Source organism: Chionomys nivalis, chromosome 25 (genome assembly GCF_950005125.1).
Source record: "Chionomys nivalis chromosome 25, mChiNiv1.1, whole genome shotgun sequence".
Lineage (NCBI taxonomy): Eukaryota > Metazoa > Chordata > Mammalia > Rodentia > Cricetidae > Chionomys > Chionomys nivalis.
In genome coordinates this window covers 26,325,482-26,339,767 of record NC_080110.1, presented here as the reverse complement: position 1 = coordinate 26,339,767, position 14,286 = coordinate 26,325,482, and the positions used below count along the sequence as shown (strand labels likewise).

At 43.7% G+C, this 14,286-nt stretch overlaps 1 protein-coding gene across 2 annotated transcripts in view; it reads right to left on the bottom strand.

The window, feature by feature from the left end:
* Ptprb (protein tyrosine phosphatase receptor type B) overlaps positions 1-14,286 on the bottom strand; it is a 110,856-nt gene that overhangs the window by 86,847 nt on the left and 9,723 nt on the right. The gene's annotated exons all lie outside the window — the stretch shown is intronic.

Here is a 14,286-nt window from a genome sequence, read left to right as displayed (position 1 = left end):
TTGGGCTTTTAAGTTATCATTATTTTATCATTATCATCTCAAGGCTGACAACAGAGCTTTCAATACGTTATGGGTTCAGTATAGCCCATAAAAATTAATATACAATGATATACAGGTCTGACTTAAATTTGGCTTTTAGTGACTATATTTTTCCTTCCGAAATAATAAATGCAGGAACTGTGGAGGGAACTAAGGGGCTAAGAGCACTGTTCCCTTTGCAAGAACCTGGCTTCATTTTCCAGAATCCACGTGATGATTCGCAACTATCCTTGACTACAGTTCTAGGAAGTCTGATGCTCTTCTGACCTCATGGGCACCAGGCAGGCATGCGTGTGGTACACACGGCATAAGTGCAGACCAAACACCCTCACACATATAAAATAAACAGAAGCTTTAAAACTTGGAATCACAGCTACAGTATTAATATGCAAAGCTGCAAACGTGGCTACATGTTGCAGGAGCACAGAACACGTCCCTGAGGTCATCTTTTGGATAGGGAGCGTATGAAATTCTGTACATAGTATAAACACATTGACTCATTTCTTATTTGTTCTCTTTGTTTGGAATTCCTCAACTGCTTTTGAGCTCATTTGTCCTATAATATGGCCCTATATTTACTTTTAGAAGTCACTGCATTCCAGGAATGGGGGTCAGTCATTCTGCCCCATTACAGTGGCCTAACCTTTTCCCTTTGTCATCAGGAAGCCTTTCCCAGACTCCACAGGAAGGGTGTGGCTGCTTCTGACTAGACAGTTGTCTTCTAAAAATGGTGAAAAAATTCATGGTAACAAACGTGTTTGCGTTCACACAGTCCTTACAAGCGCACAGCTAAGGTATGAATTTGGCCACATTATGAACACAGATGCTTATTTGCTTATTGCAAAGAACAATTTAAAGATGTTAGCAAACATCTCTATAAGAGGGATACAGGGCAAGGTGTAAAAGGCCCACCCCCATGGGGTCGGGAGCATGTCACCCTTGGAAGCCCAGGGATATGTTCCTTCTATCTTCCTGGAAACCCTCCACCTTGGACACTTGCCTTTTGTAGATACTTTATGAAGTAGGGCTGGTTGAACCATTAACCTCTGGTAATGAACTCCAACTTCAGTCCTTTCCCCTCCAAGCAACCATCAATCCCCGCCCCTTGCCTCCTCACTCTTAAGTGTTTATCAGTGGTGCTTCTAAAAATCACATTCATAAAAGCTCAGGTGTGGCTGAAAAATATCGCTTTACCTTATTCACTCGGAGCTGTTTCAGGGATCTAAGTAAAATATTTTAACAAAATTTATTTTTATTATTCTAGATACATAAGGAATTACAAGGATTATAGAAGCTATGAGCCAGGAGCCATAGATTAAAAAACCCAATGTGCAGAATGTTCCTCTGGACTTTTAAGTCCTAGTAAGCTCATCTGTGGTCAGTGTTCACACTTCTATGCCTGTTCTCGCCTCTGGTTGGTATGGCTGAGGTAGAGTTGGGACGTATGTTTTGCAACCCCAAAGTCTTGGTTGCCTCATAATGGAGTTAACTGTATGGTGACTCCACCTACACATTTGGTTTGAGTATGGCACAAGGTCCCCACATCCTCCCTGATCCCAGGGTGAGGCTATTCCTGGGGAAGTTCAGACCCAGCAAGTGATTCCCACTGCTTCAATCCCATCTGAACACACGGCTTTCCCTTCTCTGCTCACTACTTTTCCAGGCACGAAACAACGGTGTTGTGGTCTGTGCACAGCACACTGAACACACTGCGGTTATGTTTTGTCTCCTATAACTAGCAACTTTTCCTAAGCTCTCCACCACCGGGGCTTGCACTCACTCAGGAATGTGCCTGCTGGACGGCACATATGGCATCATCTGATGACTCACTAGTAAGGAGAGCTACTGTAGACCAGGGTCCGAGACAGAGAGCTCTGTGTTAGAGAGGAAGTGAAGTGGATTGGAAACAATGAATGCAAACAAGCCTCCCACAGGAGACTAAAAGGCCACAGACCTCAGCCAGGACCGTGGTTACCTGGCTTTGTTTGTTGTCTATCTCCTCTTGATTCCCTTCTTAGCTACATGCTTCCATTCAGAAAATGTGCTGAGCGCGGGCTCAGTGTCAGGCTCTGGTGTATGTTTTGAAGACTCCCCCTCCATATCAGAGATCATAAGGAGGAGGTTTCTTTCATCCTTTCCCCGTTACAGCCCATTTGTTTAGTTCAGAGTAATAATGTGCAACAATAATCTAATGATTTATGTATTTGAGTGTTGTCTGCATCTTTGGCCCTTTGAGACATTCTTGTAGGGTAGAGCTTTGCTTTCTCTTTCTGCCCAGGGTTCAGAATACAATAGAATCTCACTAAATGTTTTCTGAGAGAATGATTGGGTGTTTGTAGCTGTGCAGTAAACATTGTTAATAATTCTTCTAACAAGCTCTTGCAAGTATGGTCTTAGGGCATGCTTTAAATGCTGTCCTGAGTGGGAAAGGAGGAGAGGGAGAGGGGAGAGAAAGGGAGAAGGTGAGAAGGAGGGAGAGAGGAGAAGAAGGGGGGAGATGGGGGGAGAAAGAGAGGAGAAGAAGAGGGAGAGAAGAGGAGAGGAAGAGAGGGGGAGAAGGGGGGAGAGAGGAGAGGAAGAGAGAGAGAGAGAGAGAGAGAGAGAGAGCATGAGCATGTAGGGGTGGAAGACAATTGTGGAGGGAGAAAGAATAAAACAGGAAGAGATTGATTTTGAAGAAGGGAAAGTGTGGGAAGAGATAGGAGTAGGATCAAAAAATGAAAGTAAAGGAAGGAAGAGGAGGAATGGAACAACGAGGAGGAACAGGAAAGGGAATAGAAAAGATAAGAAGGAAGAGGGGAGGAAGATGACTCTTACAGGACAGTGCAGCATCAGCAAGTAGCTGAGAACTTGCTAGAAAGTCATAGTATAGTGCCCTACCTATAAGGACCCAAGGAATCAGTAAGGCAGGGGGTGGAGGAAGCATTTTGTATTTTAACAAATCATCTGTGCTGTCGGTAAAGAAGAGCTATTTAAACTCCAATGGCAGTTCAGCATGCTTCCCAATAAACCTTCAACCCAAATTTCATTATTAGGCGAGTTAATTTTAACTTGTCCATGATTCCTCTCAAATTTCACTGATTGCTCTGTTTCCAAGATGTGACGCAGCCTATTTAGAGGGTCTGGAACAAATTTAGAATTCACAAATTAGTTATCTTTATAATAAATATCATGCATGTCTTGATATTTGTAAAGCTTCATGAAAAATTCAGTGTGAATGATACTTAAAAAGACATGGAAAAAGAACTTCATGTAACATCAAATGTGAGGCACAAGATCAGCTTGATGCCATTCCTTCTAGGAAGAATCTTTTCCCTAGTATTGGGTATTAATTCAGGAGCTTGCACATGCTTGACAAATGCTCTGCTTTGGATTTTTATTCTAACCCCTATTTATTCACCTCCAATTTTATTTATTTATTTATTTATTTGCATCAGGGGTTTGCTAAGTGGCCTTCGCTAGCCTTAATCTTACTTCCATACCTCAGGAAGGCTTTGAATTTACACCCCTTTGCTTTGGCTTCTGATTGGAGTAGATGGGCCTATATAGGCCTGCTCACCAAACTGTACAAGTATGTGTGCGTGTGTGTATATGTATTTAGTCTTTAAGAATTTCATATATGTATACAATATATTTTGATCATGTTATCTTCCATTTTTTCTAGATTCTCTCTAACACATTCCCTCCTAACTTTATGCCCTCTATCTTAAAAAAAAAATCAAATCCAATTAGTGCTACCCATATGTGCACAGTCATGAAGCCATCTACAAAAGGGGCATGTATACAGTCTATCAGTGTGACCAATCCTCAGAGAAAAATGACCCTCTTTTCTACCAATAGCTGTTAGTTGCCAACAACTCCTCAACTAGATGTGGGTCAGTCCTTTCCTGACCCATACTGAGATTTTTTAAAACATTTAATTCTTTACATACAATACATCCCCACCACTGTTTCCCTTACTTCCCCTTCTCTCACTCCCTGCCCCCTAGATCCACTCTGCCTCCGTTTCCCTTCAAAATTAAAAAGCAGCCCTCCCAGGGATATAAACTGAACACGGCATAAACAAATTATAATAAGATTACGCACAAATCCTCATAGCAAGGCCATTTGAGGTGACCAGTTAGGAGGAAAAGGGTCCCAAGTGCAGGCCATAGAGTCAGAGGCATCCCCAACTCCTGCTGGTAGGTGTCCCACAAAATTGCTAGCTATGAAACCATAATGTTTATCATGCTGGGATTTTGATTGCCTTCATCTTGTGCTGGTCTTTTGCAGGCAACCATGATGACTTCAAAATAATTTATTTATTTAGAGGCAGAATATCATGTAAGCTAGGCTAGCCTTGATCTGTCTATGTAACTGAGTATGACTGTGAATTCCTGATTCTCCTGCTTGTACCTTCTGAGTGCTAGTCTTACAAGCATGCACAACCACACCAAGTTAATGTGACTCTTAAAATATAAGCCAGGGCCTTTCTCAGGCTAAGCAAACACACAATAAAAATTTTTAAAAGAAGGCATAATAACCAGGCAGACGTGTCAACTAAAACCAACCACAAGATGGCAAGTATTTTTCTATTTTTCTTTGTATTGCCTGAATAGAAAATTGTGGTAAAAACAACACAATTTTAACCTGCAGGGAGTGCCATGCATTTCAGAAGAGAAGCACTGAAACAGAAGAAAACATAATTTTGATGAGCAGTTATTTTTAAAAACCTCATGACCATCCTGTTCTGTATTTAGAGATATAGTTTGGAGTACTTAAAGAAATCTTTCTAGATAAACTTCCTAGATCACGAGCCTCCAGGAAATAACAAAAACATTTGGAGAGCAGTTTTAGGGATTGAAAGAGAAGTTGTGCACTACATGCATAGGGGGATTCCCAGTTCGGGGTCAGAAATATTAGGACCCATAATTGTTAACAGTAAAATAATGTTCTACAAAGAACATTAAAATAAACCATGGCAATTGAGTATTCAGTCATACAAAAGAATAACAGAGCCCATGGATGGAAATATCTTTCTGAAAACATCCAAATGACAATACATTCATACTTCATTCTCCCTTGTATCCAAACAGAGCTGTTCAGTAGAGATCAGGAGCATTTAACAGCTGCTCAGACTGGTGGCTGGAAGGGAGGAGGGGGAGGGGATTGTTATTAGTAGGCTCCACCACCATTCTTCGGCACATTTTTAAGGTTTCTTGGTGTCTTAGTTAGGATTTCTATTTCTGCCACCAAACACCATGGCCACAAAGCAAGCTGGGGAGGAAAGGGTTTGACTTATACAACTACATTGCTGTTCATGACTGGAGAAAGTCAGGATAGGAACTCAAACAGAGCAGGAACCTGAGGCAGAAGCTGATGCAGAGGCCATGGAAGGGAGCTGCTTTCTGGCTTGCTTCAGCCTTATAGAACTCAGAACCACCAGCTCATGGAGGACACCTACAATGGGCTGGGTCTTCCCCCACTGATCATTAATTGACAAAATGTCGTACAGCTGGATCTTATGGAGGCGTTTCCTCAACTGAAGCTCCTTCCTCTCTGATGACTCTAGCTTGTGTCAAGTTGACACACAAAATCAGCCAGTACACTTGGTATTTATTTTCCACACTAATTTCTTACCCTTTTTGTTGTTGTTGTTTTTTTTTTTTCTTAGAAAATCTTGGAGGAAATGGACTTTGACTTTGGGTAGTTTTCATCCCAGCATGTAGCCATAGGTAGCCATATGATTTACAAGCAGGAGAGACTCTAAGAGATTCACTCCGTCAAACTCCAGGCTTTTGCTGCGTCTTCACCAACATAAGAGCTGCCATCACCCAACCCAAGAGATGAATCACAGGTAGGGCAAGTCAGGGCATCAATACTTCCCACAGGCCGCCAGGATGTGCATGGCTTCTGGGTAGAATGACATCAGGAGCTAGACTGTGACACGCACAAGATCTATTCCCCCAATCCTTGACAGTAGATAAATAAGATAAGATTGGCTTTAAAATAAAGTAAAATGGGGCTGGAGGGACGGCTCATCAATTAGAGTACCGTTGCTCTTGCAGGAGACTTGGTGGTTCTGTTCCTATCACCCATATGATGGTTCACAACCATCACAGTTTCTGGAGATATGATGCCCTCTTCTGCCCTCAGCGTACCAGGCACGCATACACACTCATACGTATAAAATGAATAAATGTAAAACAATTAAAAAAAGAAAAGCTAAACAAGCAAAGCTTTTAGCTTCTTTAGAAGGCTTAAGATTGGAAACCGAAGACATAGTTTTAATATTCTGTGGATCAAATTGTCTCCCTGTGAGTTCTGTAGATGCTACAAAGGAGAGGCTTAGTTTTTTTTTTAAGTGAATTTCTTTTCATTGATTTTACAATACCGACCACAGTTTTCCCTCCTTCCTCTCCTCCCATTCCCTCCCTTTGCCTTCCATCTACCACCTCCCCATCCACTCCTCCTAAAGGAGAGGCTTATAATTTGGTAACCACCTGGTTAAACCCAGGTGACTGGCATTTATAACAAGATTTTAATATCACTTTAAAAATCAAAATAAGAAAGCAATGAGAAAAATCAACCTTTTCCTTTTTTTAAAAAAAAAAAACCTTGATTTTTGGCTCAAAAAAATTTAAAAGATGGAACCACAACGGTCCTACATTCTGCCTGTTTCTTTCTTATCTTTAATTCAGCATTGCTTCAGACTCCACCCTTCTCTACTGGGTGAGGCCGACTCAGGGAATCTCTGAGACCCCTGAGCACTGGGCTGACAGTGATTAAAGCACAAGATCAAAGGACCTTATCATGTTTTCTCCAAACATAATGTTAAAACTATGAGTCAGATTATAGAGGCCTTGAAGGAAGGAGCCCTGTTCTTCATCATCTCTTCCACATCCCCAGGTCACGGTGACTGGATCTCTGTTATAGAATTCTTCCCCCAAACAAGGGTTTGCATAAGAGTTTTGACAAGCGCATTCTCACCCATTTCAGTGCAGAATTAGAAGCCCAAGCCTTAGAAGTAATTGACATCCATAAAGCTGTTGTTCTGGACCGGTAGATGCCCCCTCCTCAACTCCGTGTGAGGGCTAGTGCGTCTCAGGAGAGACATTCCTGAAACTGCTACGTGTGTCACCAAGATCAGAACCCCAGGCAAGGCATGCGCTTGCTGAGTTCTGCCCATAACTCTGCTTCCCCCTCCCCCGCCCCTCACACCAGCAATCTCATAGAGGGAAGGCCACACAGGAAGCCCCGACAGTGGGCATCTCATTGGCCCAAATCTATAAGGAATCCGAAACGAGAGACACAATAGCAACAAGAGTACCCCTGGCTCCCAAACAGACATTTCTGCAGTAGGAAGTTCTCATCTTGACCTATGGTGCTGCCTGCGTTTTACTACCAGCTGCCTGCAAGTGCAGGAGATACGGAAACGGTACTGACTTCAGTAAGGGCTCCTTGCAGTTACTTTTCACTGTATTCTACAGTGACTGGGTTTCAAACCTGTGAGTCCCTCTGTGTGTGATCTGAGGGTACAGCCCTTGGCTGCGGTAAACTGCAGAGATTTAAAGGGCTTAGCAGTTCCTCCCAGGCTGTCTATCTTAACTTCAGACTTATCGAGAGGCTGGGAGCCAGTTCCGAGTTTTCGCTTCACTGACTTTTTTTTTTTTTTTAATTAATCTCATTTCCCCCTGTTGTGTGTGTTAATCTCGCCTCTCGTCTTCCACCCAGCGGCCTCAAGCCCCACTTGCTCTCACCCCCTTTCTCGAAGAAGACACATCTTGGGCTGTCTGAGCCGCTGGCTTAGCTCTAATGCAGCAGCTTCCTGTGAATGCCACCCTTCGAAAGCCCGCCCAGCAAAACTTCTCCTTGATTTCTTTTTACTTTAAAAATATTTATTTTGAAGTAATTGCACATTAACAGGTCAACTGCAACGTGCACACAGAGTTTGTACAACCCTTCCCTGGACCTTCCAATTCTCTCTCTCTCTCTCTCTCTCTCTCTCTCTCTCTCTCTCTCTCGTGTGTGTATGTCTGTCTCCTCTCCTTCTCTCTGCAAATATAATAAATCTACCTGAACTATTTCACAATAGGAGGCGGGCATCCCGCATTAAGTTTGCAATCTTAATAAAGTCTCTAAATTAAGGAACTTCAAAACTGATACAAAACTTACAGCCACATTTTATGTTTCAGATTTGCTCACAATGCCGGTCATATCACTTTTAGTAGTCACCATGATTGCACTGAATTGCCAAGTCCCTTCATGGCCTTAAGTCTGGGATACCCTTGAGTTTTGTGATGTCGGCTGTAGGATGTTTCCTGTGACTGTACTCAGGTTCTACCGCCCCATTGGGCTTCCTCTCTTTTCTTTCTTTCAATTTTTTCCCCCAACAAGCCGATCACCAGGTTATCTCTCATCTGACCACAAACCCAGCTTCCTAATAGAATTGCTGGGAGAGTTTCACGCTGCAGGCTCTGAGTTTCCACTTCAGGCAATTCTGAGTAATGACAGTCTGAACCTGAATCCCACAACTGTAGCTTGAAAGTGGTACAGGTGACCGGTGCTGCGCACCTTAATCCCAGCGCTAGGGAGGCAGGGGCAGGTGAGCTTAGCTTGATCTACAGAGCAAGTTCCAGAACAGCCAGGGTCATGGCCAGAGCTGACAGCGTAGACTTTCCCTGACTTTTGGCACAGTCTGGCTTCTCTATTGATATTGGCTTCCTTTCCTCATTCACCCTTCTCACTGCATCAGCCCTTGCTTCTCATCTCTCCAGAGACACCAGTGTGCCAGAGGAAGGTGTTATGTCAGCCAGGCATCTCAACACTAATGGCCTGTTCTGTGGCTGCATCTTAGGGGTGAGTGTGTGTGTGTGTGTGTGTGTGTGTGTGTGGCTTATATTGTGGCACAATATCAGCCCAGCCTCTGTATGAACAAAATGGAAGGCAATCCAATTACGTGTCACTAAAAGAAAAATGGAAATAAATAGGAATCCTTGAGATTTTAAGCTGCAGGGGTCAGGCGAATTTTAAGCTAGGTTTTGCTATTAACAGACAGTCATCCATTTTAACTGAAGAATCAAGAGCCTGCGCTTTAGAATTAAGATTGGATGATGCTGGCTATGAGGTAGGGGCTTCAGCAACACATGGTCATAACACAATTGCTAGTATCCAGGCACACCTCGGCTCTGCCCCTTGGGGACCTGGCAGAGTGCATCAGCCCTGCATGCATGGCAGACAGTACCCTGTCCCTTTAAAAGGTAAAACTCTAGCTGGGTGGTGGTGGTGCATGCTTTTCATCCCAGCACTCAGGAAGCAGAGGCAAGTGGATCTCTGTGAGTTCAAGGCCAGCCTGGGGTACAAGGGGAGTTCCAGGAATGGCTGCACAGCTACTGAGAAACCACGTCTCGAAAAAACAAAACAAAGCAAACAAAAAACCCCCAAAAGGCAAAACTCCGCCTACTACTCTCTCTTCTTTCTCTTCTCTTTTCCTCTCTGTCTCTCTCTCTCTCTCTCTTTCTCTTTATCTCTTACTTCCCTTCATCTCAATAAAAGTCTCCACTTTTATTGTCTTTTTATGTCTGCATGGCCTGTCTGTCTCTTACCCGCTGGGCTGCGCCGCCCCTTGGCCCTCCAAGGTCCCTCTCCCGCCCCGAATTATTCCAACAGTGATGTTACATGGTGACTGGAAAGATGGCCCAGCTGTTCAGAACACCTTCTGGTCTTCCAGAGGACTGGAGTTTGGTTCTTGTGTAGAGTGGCTCACAGCTGCCCACCACTCCAGCTGCAGACCAGAGGCATTTGAGGGCAGCTGTACCCACACATCCCACCTCCCTCTGCATAATTAAAAATACTAAAAATAAGGATTAAAAATAATTGTATCAGTTTCATGGTCTGTGCTACTTGATTCTACTCACAAAATACCATGTGGGTACTTTGAGGGTGGTCTGTGTGGTTTTCTCTAGGACAGAGGTTCTCAACCTGTGGGTCATGACCCTTTGGGAGTTAAATGACCCTTTCACAGGGTCACCTAAAACCATTGGAAAACACAGATATTAGCATTACAGTTCAAAATAGTAACAAAATTACAGTTATAAAGTAGCAACGAAAATAATTTTATGGTTGGGGTCAGCACGCCATGAGGCACTGCATTAAAGGGCTGCAGCAGTAGGAAGGCTGAGCACCGCTGTTCTTGACAAGGAGGTTGCCTGGGCTTGCTTTTGAGGTGCTTTCTGCACTAGCCTCCTCTCTTCTTTGGAGACTCACACTGGGCTGTGATCCCTTTGAAGGCCAAATGGAAGGAAACGCAGAACTGGGAAAGCTCAGCCCAGAACCACAATGGCTATTCACAAACTGAGGAAATGCTGCTCCTCCCAGGGCCAGCACAAGGGTGGGGTGGGAGAGGAAGCAGGCAGCGAGCCTCTAGGCAAGATGTGTAGATAGTGGTATCACAACCAGCCAGGAACCTTGCTTTTCTGCACAGTCAGCAACTTTATCTCTTCTAGAGCAGGTTTGCAGAATCCGCTAGCTCAAGTGGGTTCCTCCAGCCTGGAGTCAGCCAGGGTAGGGATGATAAAACAAAGACTAAAAGAAGCCAACATTAGTAAATCCTCACATTCGGCTAGAGTGTCTCCTAAGGTGATTCCTTTAATCAGATCTTTATTCTCAACCTTTTGAGGCAGATGAATGCCCAGCGTGATCTCTGGTTCAAAGAAGGAAGCACAACTTGAGTAGAAACCGCTAGGACCTAGGCTCGATTTCTTTGACACCGAAGCGCTAGTTCTTGATTTCTGCATCTGACCTGTTAATTCCCTTAAAGTCTTGAGTTTTGGAGAGGAGGGGCGGGGGGAATAGTCACAGAGCTCTGAGACCAAGTCCTGGTCCAAGGATACGTACGCCCTTCCAAAGTCAAATGCATCACATAGGCAAGGAGGACATGGGACGAAAGAAGAAAGTTAAAGAAAAGAAACACCCTGCATCTTCAAAGAGTGAGTTTAGGGCTGTTCTGTGTGCTGAGTGAAGAGGGATAACTGCGGTGCAAATGTCTTCCTTGGTAAACAGGTACTATATATTAGAGAATATTGTGACTGAGGGTGTGTGTATACATGGGTGTACGCTCTTACTATCTTTCTCCTTAATCATTTGAGAAGGTCTTTGGGTTTTAACCTCTGCATATTTTATTTAGACATCTGCAAAATAGGGATGGTGATGATGGCAATGGGGTAGTGGTGATGACAATAATATATGGTGTCCTGTTTAATGGTTATGAATTCACCCCAACATGATTTTGGTGATGTCCTCAGAAAGGAGCAGAGTCTATTGCCCTATCCCTTGAATCTCAGCTGGGTTTTTAGCTTGTTTTAACCTCCAAATGTGGCCGAAGGAGCAGTGTGTGATTCCAGAGTCTCTACTTCTAGAATCCTGCAGCCTTTACCTTTGGCCTTTTATGAAGCTGGACTAACTTCCCATCATGAAAGGGAAGCTGGTATTGTTTACTAGAGGATGAGGGGTCATGAGGTGAGCCTAGATGGCTGGCTCATAGCCAATGTCGAGGGCTAGTCATGCAAATGAGCTGAGTGTTGATCTCAGAGCCCTGCTGACCTCCCTGTGCTGAATGCAGCTGCAACAGTGAGCCCAGATGAAGCAGTAGAGACACCACCTACCCGAGCAGCCCCACCGCAGTCCAGTCCAGACCAGTCCAGACCAGTCCACCACAGTCCTCCCTCCTGTTTCATTCTGTGTCATTACGTTCATCTCCGTTCTATTTTGTTCCAGACTAGCCCAAACCTTTCCTCTCCCCCCCCACCCCCAAACTTTAAGCATTTTGTTCAGGCGCATTTTGTCCAACACATACAGTCATGGAACCTTGTCATCACTCAAAAACAAGGTTCCCAACCCAGCCCAGTAAAACATCTTCACAAACCAGATGCTGTGTGAGAAAGAAAATGACTAAGAGAGCTGTAGATACAATTTCCAACAATTGAGCTCAACTACTTTACTCACGTTCTCCTGATGCACTTTGTCACAATTACTCTCAGAGGACACAAATTCTGAACTGCCAGTGAATTGTGTTACTTTTCAAAGTCTCAGACTCGAGCGGTTAACAATGAGCTGTGGAGTAGCGCTCCTTTAAGTTGTTTGGTGGGAAGGACGGCTGGATTAGAGTTCAGAATTCTGCACTGGGAGAAACTGCCTTTGAAGACAGCGTGGCTCTTTTTTACTCTCACTTCCCAGAACAGAGTGAATATTTTGTTGGAACTTCAAGAAAGCCAGAGGTGAGAAACCGGTAATGTTGGGTGCCCCATCTGGGAGCACATATAAACACTGTAGTTGGTTTCTTTCTAGAAATGATACCACCAACGAACCCACCAACGAACCAACCAACAAACAAACCAATGAACCAACCAAACAACCAACCAAGCAACCAACTAACCAACCAACCAACCAACCAACCAACCAAACAAACGAAAACACCCTCCCAAAATCCTGAGAAAACAAAGAAGCAACGACAACAAAATCCTCACCACTGTGCTGCTATGATCTAAGGCTACAAATACTACTGAGGGATGATCCTGTAAGCTCTGTCATGCAGGGTTAGATTGACCCAACCAATGGTGTATCTGCAACAGCTGATTATTCTGAATATACTTTTGCAGAGCCTGGCCAACTCTTGAACCTATTTCTAGGCTTCATAATGTCAGATATGGGAAGGGTTCTATGCTTCGGGAAGGATGATAGACTATCCTTTTAATGCTAAAAGACCACCTTCTGGCATTCAGGTAGCTAGATGTCTGTGATAGTCTTTATTCTATGTGTTTTGTATGATATGCTTATTTTTTCTGTCCTGTTATAAATAATAAATTCCAATGTGGATGAAATGCTCTACTAAGTTAATGGTAGAATGTGAGTTTTTGTGGAAGCATACGCAGACAAAATAAGGATGTGAGAATTAATCTTCAAAAGTGCAGATATCTCATTCACTTTAGTGGATGAAATGGCTAAGGAGCTGAAGAACTAGGGAGTGCCCCAATCATGGGGGGCTCCTGAAGTCACAGCTTTCCCATCTCATGTCCTCTTTGCAAAGCTGACAGTCTGAGACCACAATGAGCCAAGAGGTGGGCAGAAGTCAAGGTAGGAGTAAGGGGCTTTAACTGTGCCCCTCTTTTTTTGTCATAAGCCCCAACCGAATGGAGGGACAGGAGAGGCACAGCTGACCTTCAAAGGCAGATTCAGAGTGCGTGTTCTCAGGATAGATATTTCTATTAATGGACAGACAGAGATTGGGGGTATTGCTTGAAAGGGATGAAAAGAGTTTCCAAAAAAGCAACCGGGCCTTCCTAACTCTTTTTCATAGGCAAGGACAGAACTGGGTCAGAGGGGAGATTTATGGTAACGGAAAAGTGGAACCAGAAATACAGTCCCAGGAGCTGTTCATTGTTCTCACTGTATTTGTTTTGTGATCCATAATGATATATGTGTTCAGGAGTGGAAGACCATATGCAATATTAGGCTCAATATAATGAGAGATCCAATTGGGTGGATGTCATTTGGATGATATTGAATGTCTTCAGTCTTTAACTTACTTAGGTTGCCTACTGGCAAAGAGCTACACTCTCAACTGAAGCATAAGTTTTTCTTTGTTTGTCTGTGCTTCGGATTAATTTGGGGCTTTACCCTGGCATGTGCTCTAACACTGTGCCATCAAGATATACCTGTGTTCTGCAAACTTGAACTCTTCTTGTCTATTCTAATTACACCATCATTGCCTACATTATGGTTCGAACCTCTGAGAGGAAAGCAAAGCCAAAGAAATGAACGCTCAAACCAGAGAGAGTGTTTGGGTATCGCCTATGAGCTGCCAGTACTGCTGTTCATTCTCTTGACCCTTCTGTCACCGTGGGGACTACCAAGATCACAGGTAGGTGAGGTACAGGGGATGGTGAGATGCCGAGGTGCCATGACTTCTGTTTATCATTATCTTCCCAAGCAACTCAAGTGATTCTGGATCTGTCACTGTTTTGTCATTCTTGCCCCTTAGGGCACAAATGGTTTGGAATCACCAAATACTGGTCTCAGCATTTATTTACTTGTTTCGGGCTATGTTTAAGACCATGAATCCTAACTTTGGTCCACAAAACACTAATGTACCAGAGTACCGAGTACCGGGACAGCACGACCAAGCCCAGCTAGCTCCATCTCATCAAGATGCAGAGATTTCAAAGTTTTCCTCATTCTGCCAAATCCGTTTGCGTACAATTTGCATTTTAA